A 14,263-nucleotide genomic window follows, 5' to 3' on the forward strand; every position below is an offset into this window, starting at 1 on the left:
TGGACAGCTACATGAAAAAGAATGAAATTAGAACACTTCCTAACAGCATACACAAAGATAAACCCAAAATGGATTAAAGATCTAAATGTTAAGATCAGAAACTATAAAACTCTTAGAGAAAAACATAGGCGGAACACTCAATGACATGAATCACAGCAAGATCCTCTATGACCCACCTCCTAGAGTAATGGAAATAAAAACAAAAATGAACAAGTGGGACCTAATTAAACTTAAAAACTTTTGCACAGCCAAGGAAACTGTAAACAAAGTGAAAAGACAACCCTCAGAATGGGAGAAAACAATAGCAAATGAAACAACTGACAAAGGATTAATTTCCAAAATATACAAGCAGCTGATACAACTCAATACCAGAAAAACAACCCAATCAAAAAGTGGGAAAAAGACCTAAACAGACATTTCTCCAAAGAAGACATACAGATGGCTAATAAGCGCATGAAAAGATGCTCAAGATTGCTCATTATTAGAGAAATGCAAATCAAAACTAGGAGATATCACCTCACACTGGTAAGGATGGCCATCATCAAAAAATCCACAAACAATAAATGCTGGAGAGGGTGTGGCTAAAAGGGAACCCTCTTGCACTGTAGGTCGGAATATAAATTGATACAGTCACTATGGAAGACAGTATAGAGATTCCTTAAAAAATTAGGAATAAAATCACCATATGACCCTGCAATCCCATGACTAGGCATATACCCTGAGGAAACCAAAATAGAAAAAGACGCATGTACCCCAATGTTCACTGCAGCACTATTTACAATAGCTAGGACTTGAAAACAACCTAGATGTCCATTGACAGATGAATGGATAAAGAACCTCTGGTACATACATACAATACATACATACAATAGAATATTACTCAGCCATAAAAAGGAACACCTTTGTGTCAGTTCTAATGAGGTGGATGAACTTAGAACCTATTAAACAGAGTGAAGTAAGCCAGAAAGAGAAAAACTAATATCGTATATTAATGCATATATATAGAATCTAGAAAGACAGTACTGATGAATCTATTTGCAGGGTAGCAATGGAGACACAGACATAGAGAATAGACTTTTGGGCATGGCGGATGGAGTAGGGGGAAAGGGTGGGGTGTATGGAGAGAGTAACATGGAAATTTACATTACCATATGTAAGGTAGATAGCCAAAGGGAATTTGCTGTATGACTCAGAGAACCCCAACCAGGGCTCTGAAACAACCTAGAAGAGTGGGATGGGGAGGGAGGTGGAAGGGAGTTTCAAGAAGAAGGGACATAGGTATACCTATGGCTGATTCATGTTGATATCTGGCAGACCAACACAATATTGTAAAGCAATTGTCCTCCAATTAAAAGTAAACAAATTTTAAAAAATGATGCCTGGAGTAAAAGGCAAGTTTGGCCTTGGAGTACAGAATGAAGCAGGGCAAAGGCTAACAGAGTTTTGTCAAGAGAACACCATGGTCATAGCAAACACCCTTTTCCAACAATGCAAGAGACATCTCTATACATGGACATCACCAAATGGTCAATACTGAAATCAGATTGATTATATTCTTTGCAGCTGAAAATGGAGAAGCTCTATACAGTCAGCAAAAATGAGTCCTGGATCTGACTGTGGCTCAGATCATGAGCTCATTATTGCAAAACTCTGGCTTAAATTGAAGAAAGTAGGGAAAGCCACTAGGCCATTCTGGTATGACTTCAATCAAATCCCTTATGATTATACAGTGGGTTATCCAGATGGGTTTTAAATCCAATGACAGGTTTTCTCGAATGAGTGAGGCAGAAGAATATTTGACAGATAGATGAGGAGGAAGCGGAGGCAATATGGGTCAGAGGCAACCTCTGACCGATTCAGAGATTGATGTGACCACAAACCAGGCAATTCCTGGAGCCACCAGAAGCTGGAAGAGGCTGAGGACAGATTCTCCCCTAGAGTTTTCAGAGGGAGCACAAGCCTGCCAATACCTTGATTTCACACTTCTGATCTCCAAAAATTGAGAGAATGAATTTCTGTTGTTTATGTTAATTTGTTGCAGCAGCCATAAGAAACTAATTCAGTGGTTAATTGACGCGAGGAGACTAAGCAACAGGGTGAAGCCTGAGACAACCATCAGTTTTTGCTTTGGGTGACTGGCAGAGAAGATGGTGTCCTTCACCTAGACTGAAAACAGAAGAGCAGGTCTTAAGGAAGTTGGTAAATCCAGTTTTGGTCATTCAGACTGTTGGAACAATCTTCCACGGGGTCTCATCCACTCCTACACATTTTGCAAAATATGCCAAGAATGCAAGTCTGCTTTTCACCTGGGTCATTTTTCAGGCGTGTTTTTGCTCTGAGTAACCTTGAGGGACTGTTTCCAGGACAAAGAGGAGGCTTGCTCGCCGCTGGCAATAAAACAGCAGGTTCCTCAGGCTCGGTGTCCCCTTCCCAAGGTGCAATCCACTGTATGGACATGGTGCCTCCATCCGGCCCTCCGTCTCACCCTGTGGGGCTCGGAGTGTCAAGAGTAACTGGTGTCCACACATTGATGCTGATGCTGCTTGCTGTGCTGTGAAGAGGAAGAACTTCTGTCTCAACCAAAGGCCTTACTTCTTTCGCCTGTATCCATGAAACAGCAATAAAGCTAATTTACTGGCTAGAAAGTAGGGTAAAACCAATCTCAATTGGAACCTGAGATGAGGGTCCATGAGTCCTCCTGGAAACATCACCTGGGGGGTAGTCTGTATCTCACCAAAGACATCTGGCTACAGATAACAGATTTGGAAATCATCAGCTGAGACGTCTTGATTAACAATACAAATCTGAATCAGGTCACTCGGGAAAATTTTATGAGGTAGGAGAGGAAGGGACAAGAACAGAAGGAAAGGAAACTTGAGGAATACTGATATTTATGGGACAAGGAGAAGGACAATTTTAAAACATAGACAAAAATCAGGCAAATATTTTCCTACTTAACCAGCCTCTTGATCTTAGTAATTCTTACCTATCTTCGCAAACTTCTGCATCTAATCTGTTGTCAATTTCAGTTAATCAGTGTTTTTGTTTTTTTTACCATGCCGCGGGGCATGTGGAATTTTAGTTTCCCAACCAGGAATGGAAACTGTGCCCCTTGCAGTAGATGTGCAGGGCCTTAACCACTGGACTGCCAGGGAAGTCCCAATTCCAGGAACTTTTTGTGTGTGTGTGTCCTTACCACACAGCAAAGGATATCTTAGTTCCCCAACCAGGGATCAAAGCCAAGCCCCTCACATTGGAAGTGCAGAGCCTTAACCACTGAATAGCCAGGGAAGTCCCTCCAATTAATCTTTGAATCCCACTTTGTCCCACACCCATCTATTTTTTCCATTCCTAGCTTATGTTCTAGTTTAGGCTCCACATCTACTGTATACATTCTTTGCAATAATCTCCTATTTGGTCTCTATGCTGTCTTTTATATCTATGACAATCCATCCTACACAGTGCTGCCAGATTAATTTCCTTAAAATATCACTTGGATTGACTCATTTTCCCTGGTTAGAAACTATCCACAGTTCCCCAGGATTCCTGATCTTTCTCTACCCATTGTTCTAGGGCTCTCATTACAGAATAGGACCTGGTGTCATAAGGAATAAAATATAACTGTGGAGAAAAGGAAAAAAGGATAGAGGGAGGGAGAAAAATAAAAGTTCATAGTTTGTGAGAAGGAGTCATCTTTGTGAGGTATCAGATGTCTTGTTCAAGTGTGTGCAAGGTAGACCTATGGGCCAAACCCAGCCTGCCATCTGTTACTATAACACAATTTTATTAGAACACAGCCACATCCATCATTTACACATTAGCCATGGCTGCTTTTATGCAACAACTGAAGAGTTGAGTAGTTGTGACGAAGACTATCTGGCTCTTTATAGAAAGTCTGCCAACCCCTAGTCTAGTTACACCTGAAATATATGACAGGTTTTAGACCTCAAGGAATGAAGAAAGGGATATTTTAAAAAGAGATGCTAAGGATTACTAACTGGATGACTCTCTGTGGACAGTCTTTGAAAGATTCCAGCAAAAATTTGAATGACCTTTAACACTGGTGAGCCACAAGACAGTCTGCATTAAAACGACTTTGTGTACTGATTCTTTGGAAACTTTGTTTACAGTGTTAATCTCTCTCCTGAGATTTCTCCTCACATTTCCAGGTCTACTTTATTCCTTTAAATTCCTTCCTTAAAATTTCTACTCAACGTCTGTCTCCTTTAATAAGCTTTTTCTGTCCTTCACTGAACACAGTACATTTACCTCACATGCCAATAGCTGCATTTAATCAATGCTTCCCCAATTCAACCCTTATACAGTATACCCCTGTGTATTTTTGGTTAATCTTTTCATGACTGGGTAACCTCCATATTAAATCAATAGCTTATTGAAGTCAAGGACTATGTCTCATGTATCTTTTTATTCCTTACAAGTTCTGGAAAAGGGACTTAAATAAAATTGTTGATAAATATATTATAAATAGTGAAATCATGAAACAGATTTTCCAACTTCTCAGTCCTACAGAAATGCTATGACCAAATATTTTAACACCTTATTGTCTGGATCATTTAAAAGTTTTAACTGGATTTATTATGTAAAATCCTCAATCTGTAATGAGAACATGAGAGTGACTGGGCTATGAGTGACACCTCACTGATTTTTACACTTGAGTTGGTGTTCCTGTGCTCCTTAACTCCTACCTAAACATTGCCTCTTGAAGCCACCTGCTCAAAGACGGTGGGGGAGCGGGTCTTCTCAGACAGGAGGATGGCTCTGTGGTCACATGTGTGGTGGTGGTGGTGGTGGTGGTGGTTCAGTCTCTAAGATGTGTCCGACTCTTGCGACTCCATGGACTGTATCCCACCAGGCTCTTCTGTCCATGGGATTTTCCAGGCAAGAATACTGGAGTGGATTGCCATTTCCTTCTCCAGGGGCTCTTCCTGACCCAGGAATCGAACTCAGGTCTCCTGCATTGCAGGCAGATTCTTTACCGACTGAGCTATGAGGGAAGCCCCACATGTGTGGTAGCCTGGTCTAATGTTCTAGTTTTCTATTTTAGGACACACATTTCCTATAGCTGGGCTTCCTCAATGGCTCAACAGGTAAAGAACCCGCCTGCAACGCAGGAGGCACAGGAGACATGGGTTCGATTCCTGGGTCAGGAAAATACCCTGGAGGAGGAAATGGCAACCCACTCCAGTATTCCTGCTTGGAGAATCCCAAGGACAGAGGAGCTTGGCGGGCTACAGTCCATGGGGACACAAAGAGTCAGACATGACTGAAGTGTCTGAGTACACACACATTCTCTTATAGCTGTTCCATATATTTCTTTTTCATTTAAAAACATTTTTATTGAAAGCATAGTGTATAAAAATGCATATATAATAAATGTATTGCTCAGTGACTATCACGTTGAAAACCTGTACAATCAGCTCTCAGATCAAGAAACAGGATATTTGTTGTTGTTGTTTAGTTACTAAGTCATGCCCAACTCTATGACCCTGTTGACTGTAGCCTGACAGGCTCCTCTGCCCATGGGATTCTCCGGGCAAGAATACTGGAGTGGGTTGCATTTCCTTCTCCAGGAGATCTTCCTGATTCAGAGGTCGAACTCATGCAGGTAGATGCTTTAACTCTGGGCCACCTTGGAGGCCCATAACTACCTAACATTTTCAAAACAAGAAGCAGCTTATGAGTAACTATCATCGAATATTGTTACATGATTTTAAAAAGTTTTGTTGGGATAATCAATACCCTACCCTAAAAAATTAGCAGGTTCAACTATTCATTTATATCTATGATCCAGATCACTTAAATGTGGAATCTAAAATATGACAAAAATGAACTTATCTACAAAATAGAAACAGAATCATGGACATAGAGAACAGACTAGTGGCTGCCAAGGGTAGGGGCTAGGGGAGAGATGGCGTGGGAGGCTGGGTTAGCAGATATGATCTTTTATATATAGAATGGATAAACTAGGTCCTACTTATAGCACACAGAACTATATTCAATATCCTATGATAAACCATAATGGAAAAGAATATTAAAATAGAATATATATATATAACTGAATCACTTTGTTGTACAGTAGTAATTAAGTAACATAACACTGTAAGTCAACTATACTTCAATTAAAAAAGAAAGGAAGAAAAGAATGTAATCCATCCCAAGACATCCACATCATGCTCTCTATCAGCTGTTCCCACAAGTCCTCTCCAAGGGGACTGCTGTATTGACTTGTAACAGCCTTGACTGATTTTTCCAGGTTTTGCACTTTATATGTAAGGAATCATACCAGGTGCATTTTGGTAGCTGGCTTCTTTTGTTTGTGATTCACTCCCAGTGCTGTGTGCATGTTGTAGGCTGTTCCTTCCACTGCATTTCAATGAATAAATCAATTGTGATCTATTTATACAGTGGAGTACTACTCATTTCATTTTCATTAAAAATATTTTACATGGGAAATCTCAAGGGCTTAGCTGTTGAAAGTGAAGTCCAGTGCTGCAATGAACACAGTGTTATTATCAAACTTTTAATTTCATAATGGCCTCAGTGTCTTGCATTAAGTAAAATACTATGGGTACTATTTCAGCTTCTGAGCCAGGAAAACCTGCTTTGCTTCATATCTGTTATTGGTTTTGTAACAAAATAATAGTCTCCTAAATTCCACTGTTAAGTATCATTATTGATCTTAGAATTCTATTCATACAGCAACATTTTTTTCAGAATAAAATTAGAGCAAACAAAAACATCAGCATTTACATTCAAGTAACTTGATTTATTACCTCTGAAATTCTTCTTACTTCACACTTTACACACTTATGAAAACATGTTACTTTTAATGCCAAAAGTGTAAGTGCACTATATTTAGTTTACTTTGATATGTGTTCAGTCTCCATCCACCAACACACGTACACACACACACACACACCCCTCACTCACACTGACTGCAGGATTTTAGCTACAGCACCACTCAGTAGGTTAAACTTCATTATGACAGTCTTCTCTAGATATTGCAGGAATTAATACTGCTTGGAAGAAATCCAAAACCTATATTATAGGAAAATCCAGAATGTCATGGTACCCTTCAATAAAAGTGCTTCCAGAAAAACATATTTTTTAAAACCCGGGTTACGAAGGTACAATATAGTTTACATATAGTAAACTATAAATTTACTATAATATTATTGTATTTACAATAAACCATATGTAAATTTACATAAACTTTACCCTCTTTAGTCTACAGTTCTGAGGTCCAACAAACGTGTATAGCCATGTAACCAGCACCACAATCAACATACAGAACATCCCATCATCCCCAATGTCCCCTCATGCCTCTTTGTACTCAGCTCCTACACCTAACTCCACCTCCTGGTCACCATCTCCTGGAGCTTGCTCAAACTCATGTCCATTGAGTCAGTGATGCCATCCAACCAACTCATCCTTTGTCATCCCCTTCTCCTCCTGCCTTCAGTCTTTTCCATCATCAGGGTCTTTTCCACTGAGTCGGCTCTTCACACCAGGTGGCCAAATACTGGAGCTTCAGCTTTAGCATCAGTCCTTCTAATGAATATTTCGGATTGATTTCCTTTTGCATTGATTGGTTTGAACTCTTTGCAGTGCAAGGAACTCTCTAGAGTCCTCTAGCACCACAGTTCGAAGGCATCAATTCTTTGACACTCAGCCTTTTTCATTGTCCAGCTCTCACATCCGTACATGACTACTGGAAAAACCATAGTTTTGATTATACTTACATTTGTCGGTGAAGTAATGTCACTGCTTTTTATGCTGTCTAGGTTTACGGGCTTCCCTGATAGCTCAGTTGGTAAAGAATTTGCCTGCAATGCAGGAGACCCCAGTTCAATTCCTGGGTTGGGAAGATCCTCTAGAGAAGGGATAGGCTACCCACTCAAGTGTTCTTGGGCTTCCCATGTGGCTCAGCTAGTAAAGAATCCACCTGCAATGTGGGAGACCTAGGTTCGATCCCTGGGTTGGGAATATCCCCTGGAGTAGGAAAAGGCTACACACTCCAGGATTCTAGCCTAGAGAATTCCATGGACTGTATAGTCCATGGGGTTGCAGAGTTGGACACACTGAGCGACTTTCACTTTACTTTCTAGGTTTATCATTACTTTTCTTCCAAGGAGCAAGCATCTCATAAAAGTATATAAAATACATCAATTCAGTTCAGTCACTCAGTCGCATCTGACTCTTTGTGACCCCATGGACTGCAGCATGCCAGGCTTCCCTGTCCATCACCCACTCCTGGAGCTTGCTCAAACTCATGTCCATTGTGTTGGTGATGCCATCTAACCATCTCATCTTCTGTCGTCCCCTTCTCCTCCTGCCTTCAATCTTTCCCAGCATCGGGGTCTTTTCAAATGAGTCAGTTCTTCGCATCAGGTGGCTAAAGTATTGGAGCTTCAGCTTCAGCATCAGTCCTTCCAATGAACACCCAGGACTGATCCCCTTTAGGATGGACTGGTTGGATCTTCTTGCAGCCCAAGGGACTCTCAAGAGTCTTCTCCAACACCACAGTTCAAAAGCATCAATTCTTTGGTGCTCAGCTTTCTTTATGGTCTAGCTTTCACATCCATATATGACTACCTGAAAAACCGAAGCTTTGACTAGACGGACCTTTGTTGGCAAATTAATGTCTCTGCTTTTTAATATGCTGTCTAGGTTGGTCAAAACTTTTCTTCCAAGAGTAAGCGTCTTTTAATTTCATGGCTACAGTCACCATCTGCAGTGATTTTGGAGCCCAAGAAAATAAATCCTGTCACTTTTTCCACTGTTTCCCCATCTATTTGTCATGAAATGATGGGACCAGATGCCATGATCTTAGTTTTTTGAATGTTGAGTTTTAAAGCAGCCTTTTTACCCTCCTCTTTCACTTTCATCAAGAGGCTCTTTAGTTCCTCTTCTCTTTCGGCCATAAGGGTGGTGTCATCTGAGTATCTGAGGTTACAGATATTTCTCCCGGCAATCGTGATTCCAGCTTGTGCTTCATCCAGCCTGGCATTTTGCATGATGTACACTGATGTAAGTTAAATAAACAAGGTGACAGTATACAGCCTTGACATACTCCTATCACAATTTGGAATCAGTCTGTTGTTCCACGTCCATTTTTAACTGTTGCTTCTTGACCTGCATACACTTTCTCAGGAGGCAGATAAGGTGGTCTGGTACTCTCATCTCTTTCAGAATTTTCCACAGTTTATTGTAATCCACATAGTCAAACGGAGAAGGCAATGGGCAACCCACTGCAGTCCATGGGGTCGCGAAGAGTCGGACACGACTGAGTGACTTCACTTTCACTTTCCACTTTCCTGCATTGGAGAAGGAAATGGCAACCCACTCCAGTGTTCTTGCCTGGAGAATCCCAGGGATGGCAGAGCCTGGTGGGCTGCCGTCTATGGGGTCGCACAGAGTCGGACGTGACTGAAGCGACTTAGCAGCAGCAGCAGCACATAGTCAAAGGCTTTGGCATAGTCAATAAAGCAGAAGTAGATATTTTTCTGGAACTCCCTTGCTTTTTTTGATGATCTAACAGATGTTGGCAATTTGATCTCTGGTTCCTCTGCCTTTTCTAAAACCAGCTTGAACATCTGGAAGTTCATAGCTCACATACTGTTGAAGCCTGGCTTGGAGAATTTTGAGCATTACTTTACTAGTATGTGAGATGAGAGCAATTGTGTGGTAGTCTGAACATTCTTTGGCATTGCCTTTCTTTGGGATGGGAATGAAAACTGACCTTTTCCAGTCCTGTGGCCACTGCTGACTTTTCCAAATTTTCTGGCATATCGAGTGCAACACTTTCACAGCATCACCTTTGAGGATTTGAAATAGCTCAACTGGAATTCCATCACCTCCACTAGCTTTGTTCGTAGCGATGCTTCCTAAGGCCCACTTGACTTCACATTCCAGAATGTCTGGCTCCAGGTGAGTGATCCCACCATCATGGTTATCTGGGTTAACTAAACAAGATCTTTTTTGTATAGTTCTTCTGTGTATTCTTGCCATCTCTTCTTAATATCTTCTGCTTCTATTAGGTCCATACCATTTCTGCCCTCTATTGAGCCCAAATTTGCATGAAATGTTCCCTTGGTATCTCTAATTTTCTTGAAGAGATCTCTAGTCTTTCTGATATAAAACGTATATCAATCTCATAAAAGTATATAAAATGTTTTTCTCCCCTCTTTTTTCAGACACAGATAAGCAGAATAGAGGCTGGCTGCTTGCCACACTGTACTTCCCCTGCACCAGCCACACTGCCTCCTCCAGAGTCTGGCCCTCTCCATGCTTCCAGCTGCTAATCTTACCCCCATCATTCCCTTTACCTAGAACCCTCTTCTCTTTCTTCTTTACCCAGTCAACTCCTACTCATCCTTGAGATCTCAGCTTCAATAGTATTTCTTCAGAGAAGTCTTTCCTATCTAGTTCCAGCCCTCTACATTGCATTGTGCACATGTGAAGCAGTGATTTTATATTTATGTTTTATTTGATTAACATTTATCTTCACATTGAACTGTGAGTTCGTGAGGGCAGGGACTGGGTTTTGCTCAGGATCATATGCTGAGGGTTTAGCATAGTAGTAAATACTCAGTTAAGACTAAGTAAATGAATATACAGTTTGAAACCAGCACTGTTCTAGATGTTCACTTTTGATTCTTTCAAGAGTGCATTAAGATCAATATTAGCACTTTTGTTTTACTATGTGATGATCTAAAATAAAAAGTTCCTTGACTTTCCTCCCTTCAAAGGATGGAGCCTAATTCCCTTCCCACCAAACATAAGCTGACTCAGTGGCTTACTTAAAATGGACAGAATGCAGCAGAAGTGACAGTATCATAAAAGGCACTGCACTTCCACCCTGTTCTTTCTGGGGACACTCCCTCTGGGGGAAGCCAGCTGCCATGTCATTCAGACACATTAGCAGCCCCATGGAGAGGTCCACACAGTAAGGAACTGAGGCTCCTCCCAACAGCCACGTCAGTGAGTGGAGCAAGTCTTCAGATGCCTATAGCCCTGGCCAACATCTTCATGGCAACCTCATGAAAGACCCTGAGCCAGAACCACCCAGCTAACCACTTCTAAATACCTGATCCAAAGAAACTGTGTGAGAGAATAAATGTTTGCTGTTTTGAGTTACTGAGTTTGAGGATAATATTGTTGCTACACAACAATAGATAACTGAAAGATCTGAAGACAGAAGTAAAGTACAGCAAGTTTAAGAAGTTTGTTTAAGGTCATGTAACTAGTAAGTGGCAGATCTAGGATCCCAACACAGGTGGTGGGACTCTAAAGCCCTTGATCTCTGTGCCATGCCATGCTGCCTCCTAAAGATGCTCAGCGTGGCAAATACAAAGTCGACTGACTGTGCGAGTATAACACCTTTGCAGACTGGTTCATGTTACAGTTTCAGGAGGTTGCTTTCTGGGTTTCCAAAGAAGCTGCTGACTTGAAGAATTTCTGAAAGAGTAAAAAAGCAATTCTAATGAAGTGTACTCTTCCATTTAAAGAATTTCTGTGAAGATATTTCACGGGGATAGATTGAAGCAAGTTTGTTATAAATCAGAAAAGAGGTAACTTGAAAGTAACTTTTTTCTTTAGCTCATTATTATGGTAAAATAAAATAGTTTTCAGGACTTCCCTGGTGGTCCAGTGGTTAAGAATCCACATGGGTCTGATCCCTGGTCTGGGAAGATTCCACGTGACACAGGGCAACTAAGCCCTTGAGCCACAACTACTAAAGCTCATGCGCCTAGAGCCTGTGCTTCACAACAAGAGAAGCCACAGCAATGAGAAGTCCATAAACTGCAACTAGAGAGTAGCCTCCACTTGCAGGAACAAGAGAAAGCCTGTGCACAGCAAGGAAGACTCAGCCCAGACTAAATAAATATATAAAACAAAAATAAGATAAAATAGTTTACAGAGTGTGAATAGATTGCTCAATTTTAAAATACATTCAATATATTTATATGTTCAATATTATTTATATACATCTTTAATGTATTTGTATATATCCAAATATTTAGTATTTATGAAGGAATTACTGAAAAGCAGTATTTCTCAGAGGTTTCTTAGTCACCATTCCAAAGGCCAAAATCTTGGAGTCGGCAAAGATTTCTTCAACAGGACAAAAAATGCACCAGTCTTAACAACACAAACTTGATTAGCCATTGTAAGCTATTTACATGCATGGTGTTCAGTCTAAGCTGATAAAACTTTATACATTCATCCTAGCACTCTGTAATGATTCAGTTTCCCTTCTTCTTCTGTTCCTTCTATTTTCCTAGTCAAACTAATAAAATGGTCCTTTCATCTAGTCACTCCACTAAGCATTATCATTAGTTCCCTCCTCAGGAATATTAGACTCTTTGTGCTTAAAAGCAGAGGAGTCTCCTGGCACCCCAAAGCAGGAATATTGCTAGGTCCCAGCAAGCTATGGAATTGTGAACTGGAGAGCTCTCTCTCTCAACTTCTTGTCTTGCGAGTGTATGCTCCTTGGTACTTGTCACGTCACAACAAAGATTTGGAGTGACGATTCCAACTTCATGTCTGTGGAGTAGGTCCAATGGAAGAATCTCTATTCAGTGGCAAAGAACATGCAACACTTTGGTTCTCCAAATAATTTTGTTTTTTCAGAGTCTTAGTTCATCCTGGAAATAGAAAAAAATCTAATAATGTCAAGTAACAGCAAGTTGGGTCTCTTTGGATAAATTAACTGATTCTGGTGATTGCTTTTAGACCTGATTACCAAAACCTCAGTCTCCTGACAAGTTCACACACCTTCTTCCCAACGACAGCTTAGCTGTCTGTGAGGTGGAGCCACTGGCCTTTCCATTTCTCTTTGTGGGCCTTCTTCATGAATGGTGGGATGAGTAGAGCCTGGGGAGAGCATTCAGCCAGTGAGCATGCAAGCCCTTGCACACCGGAGGTCATGGTAAGGATACCAAGTAATTTCAATTGGTCTTTGCTGCTACTTCATCCAACATTGGCAACAAAACACTGGCAATGTCTGCGGCAGGGAATGGGTTTTAGGAGACTGAGTGAATCCCTCCCCTCCACTGGGATGCATACATGGGAGTCAGGCTGAAGGAGACAGAAACACCAGAGTAACTCCCTCTGATGCTCATACTGGACCCGAGGGCCTAAAATGCTAAACGGAGCAGGCAGGTGAGTGCTCCACCTCTGAACAGACACATGGACCCAGGCATTGTTCCCAATAGTGCTGATTCCTGCTGAGGGCCTGTGGAGGTGATGCTGACCCTGCTTCCTTTCTCTTAACCAAGGGAAAGAAAGGGAATGCTCAGCAGGCACCCGCAGTTCCTCCACCCAAGTTCACCAATCTGGCAAGTCCGTTCACCTCCCTGGAGGGGCAGTGAGTGAGACAAGAAGCTAGGAAAAATCTCAGCCAAGGTAAAAAACAACTCACATATTCATAAATGAATATGAATGCATTTGTATTTGATTTTATAAGCAGCATAATGAAAAATATGCCTGGTAGGTGATTCCTAGGATTACCTGGTTTAGGCAGAATCATCTAAAGGACAAAGTGAAAGAAAGTGGGAAGAGAATGGGAGATGAACACAAGAGGAAAAGAAAACAAATCACTAAATGTAGTACGTATGCAGGTGGCCAACAGGCACATGAAAATTTGTTCAACATTGTTAATTATCAGAGAAATGCAAATCAAAACTACAATCAAAACTATTACCTCACATTGGTCAGAATGGCCATCATTAAAACGTCTACAAATAACAAATGTTGCAGAGGATGTGGAGAAAAGGGAACCTTCCTACACTGTTGGTGGGAAATGTAAGTTGGTGCAGCCACTATGGAAGATAGTATGGAGATTTCTCAGAAAACAAAAAAAAAAGAGCTTCTATATGATACAGCAATCCCACCCCTCAGCATATTCCTGGACAAAAATTTTAAAAGGTACACACACATCTATGCCCTTCTCCAGTGGACCACATTCTGTCAGACCTCTCCACCATGACCCGTCCATCTTGGGTGGCCCCACACGGCATGGCTTAGTTTCATTGAGATAGACAAGGCTGTGGTCCGTGTGATCAGATTGGCTGGTTTTCTGTGATTATAGTTTCAGTGTGTCTGCACTCTGATGGCCTCTTTCAACACCTACTGTCTTACTTGGGTTTCTCTTACCTTGGACGTGGGGTATCTCTTCACGGCTGCTCCAGCAAAGCGCAGCCGCTGCTCCTTACCTTGGACAAGGGTATCTACTCAC

This window comes from Giraffa tippelskirchi, chromosome 4 (genome assembly GCF_054371585.1).
Source record: "Giraffa tippelskirchi isolate mGirTip1 chromosome 4, T2T-mGirTip1v1.2.pri, whole genome shotgun sequence".
In the NCBI taxonomy this organism is placed as follows: Eukaryota; Metazoa; Chordata; class Mammalia; order Artiodactyla; family Giraffidae; genus Giraffa; species Giraffa tippelskirchi.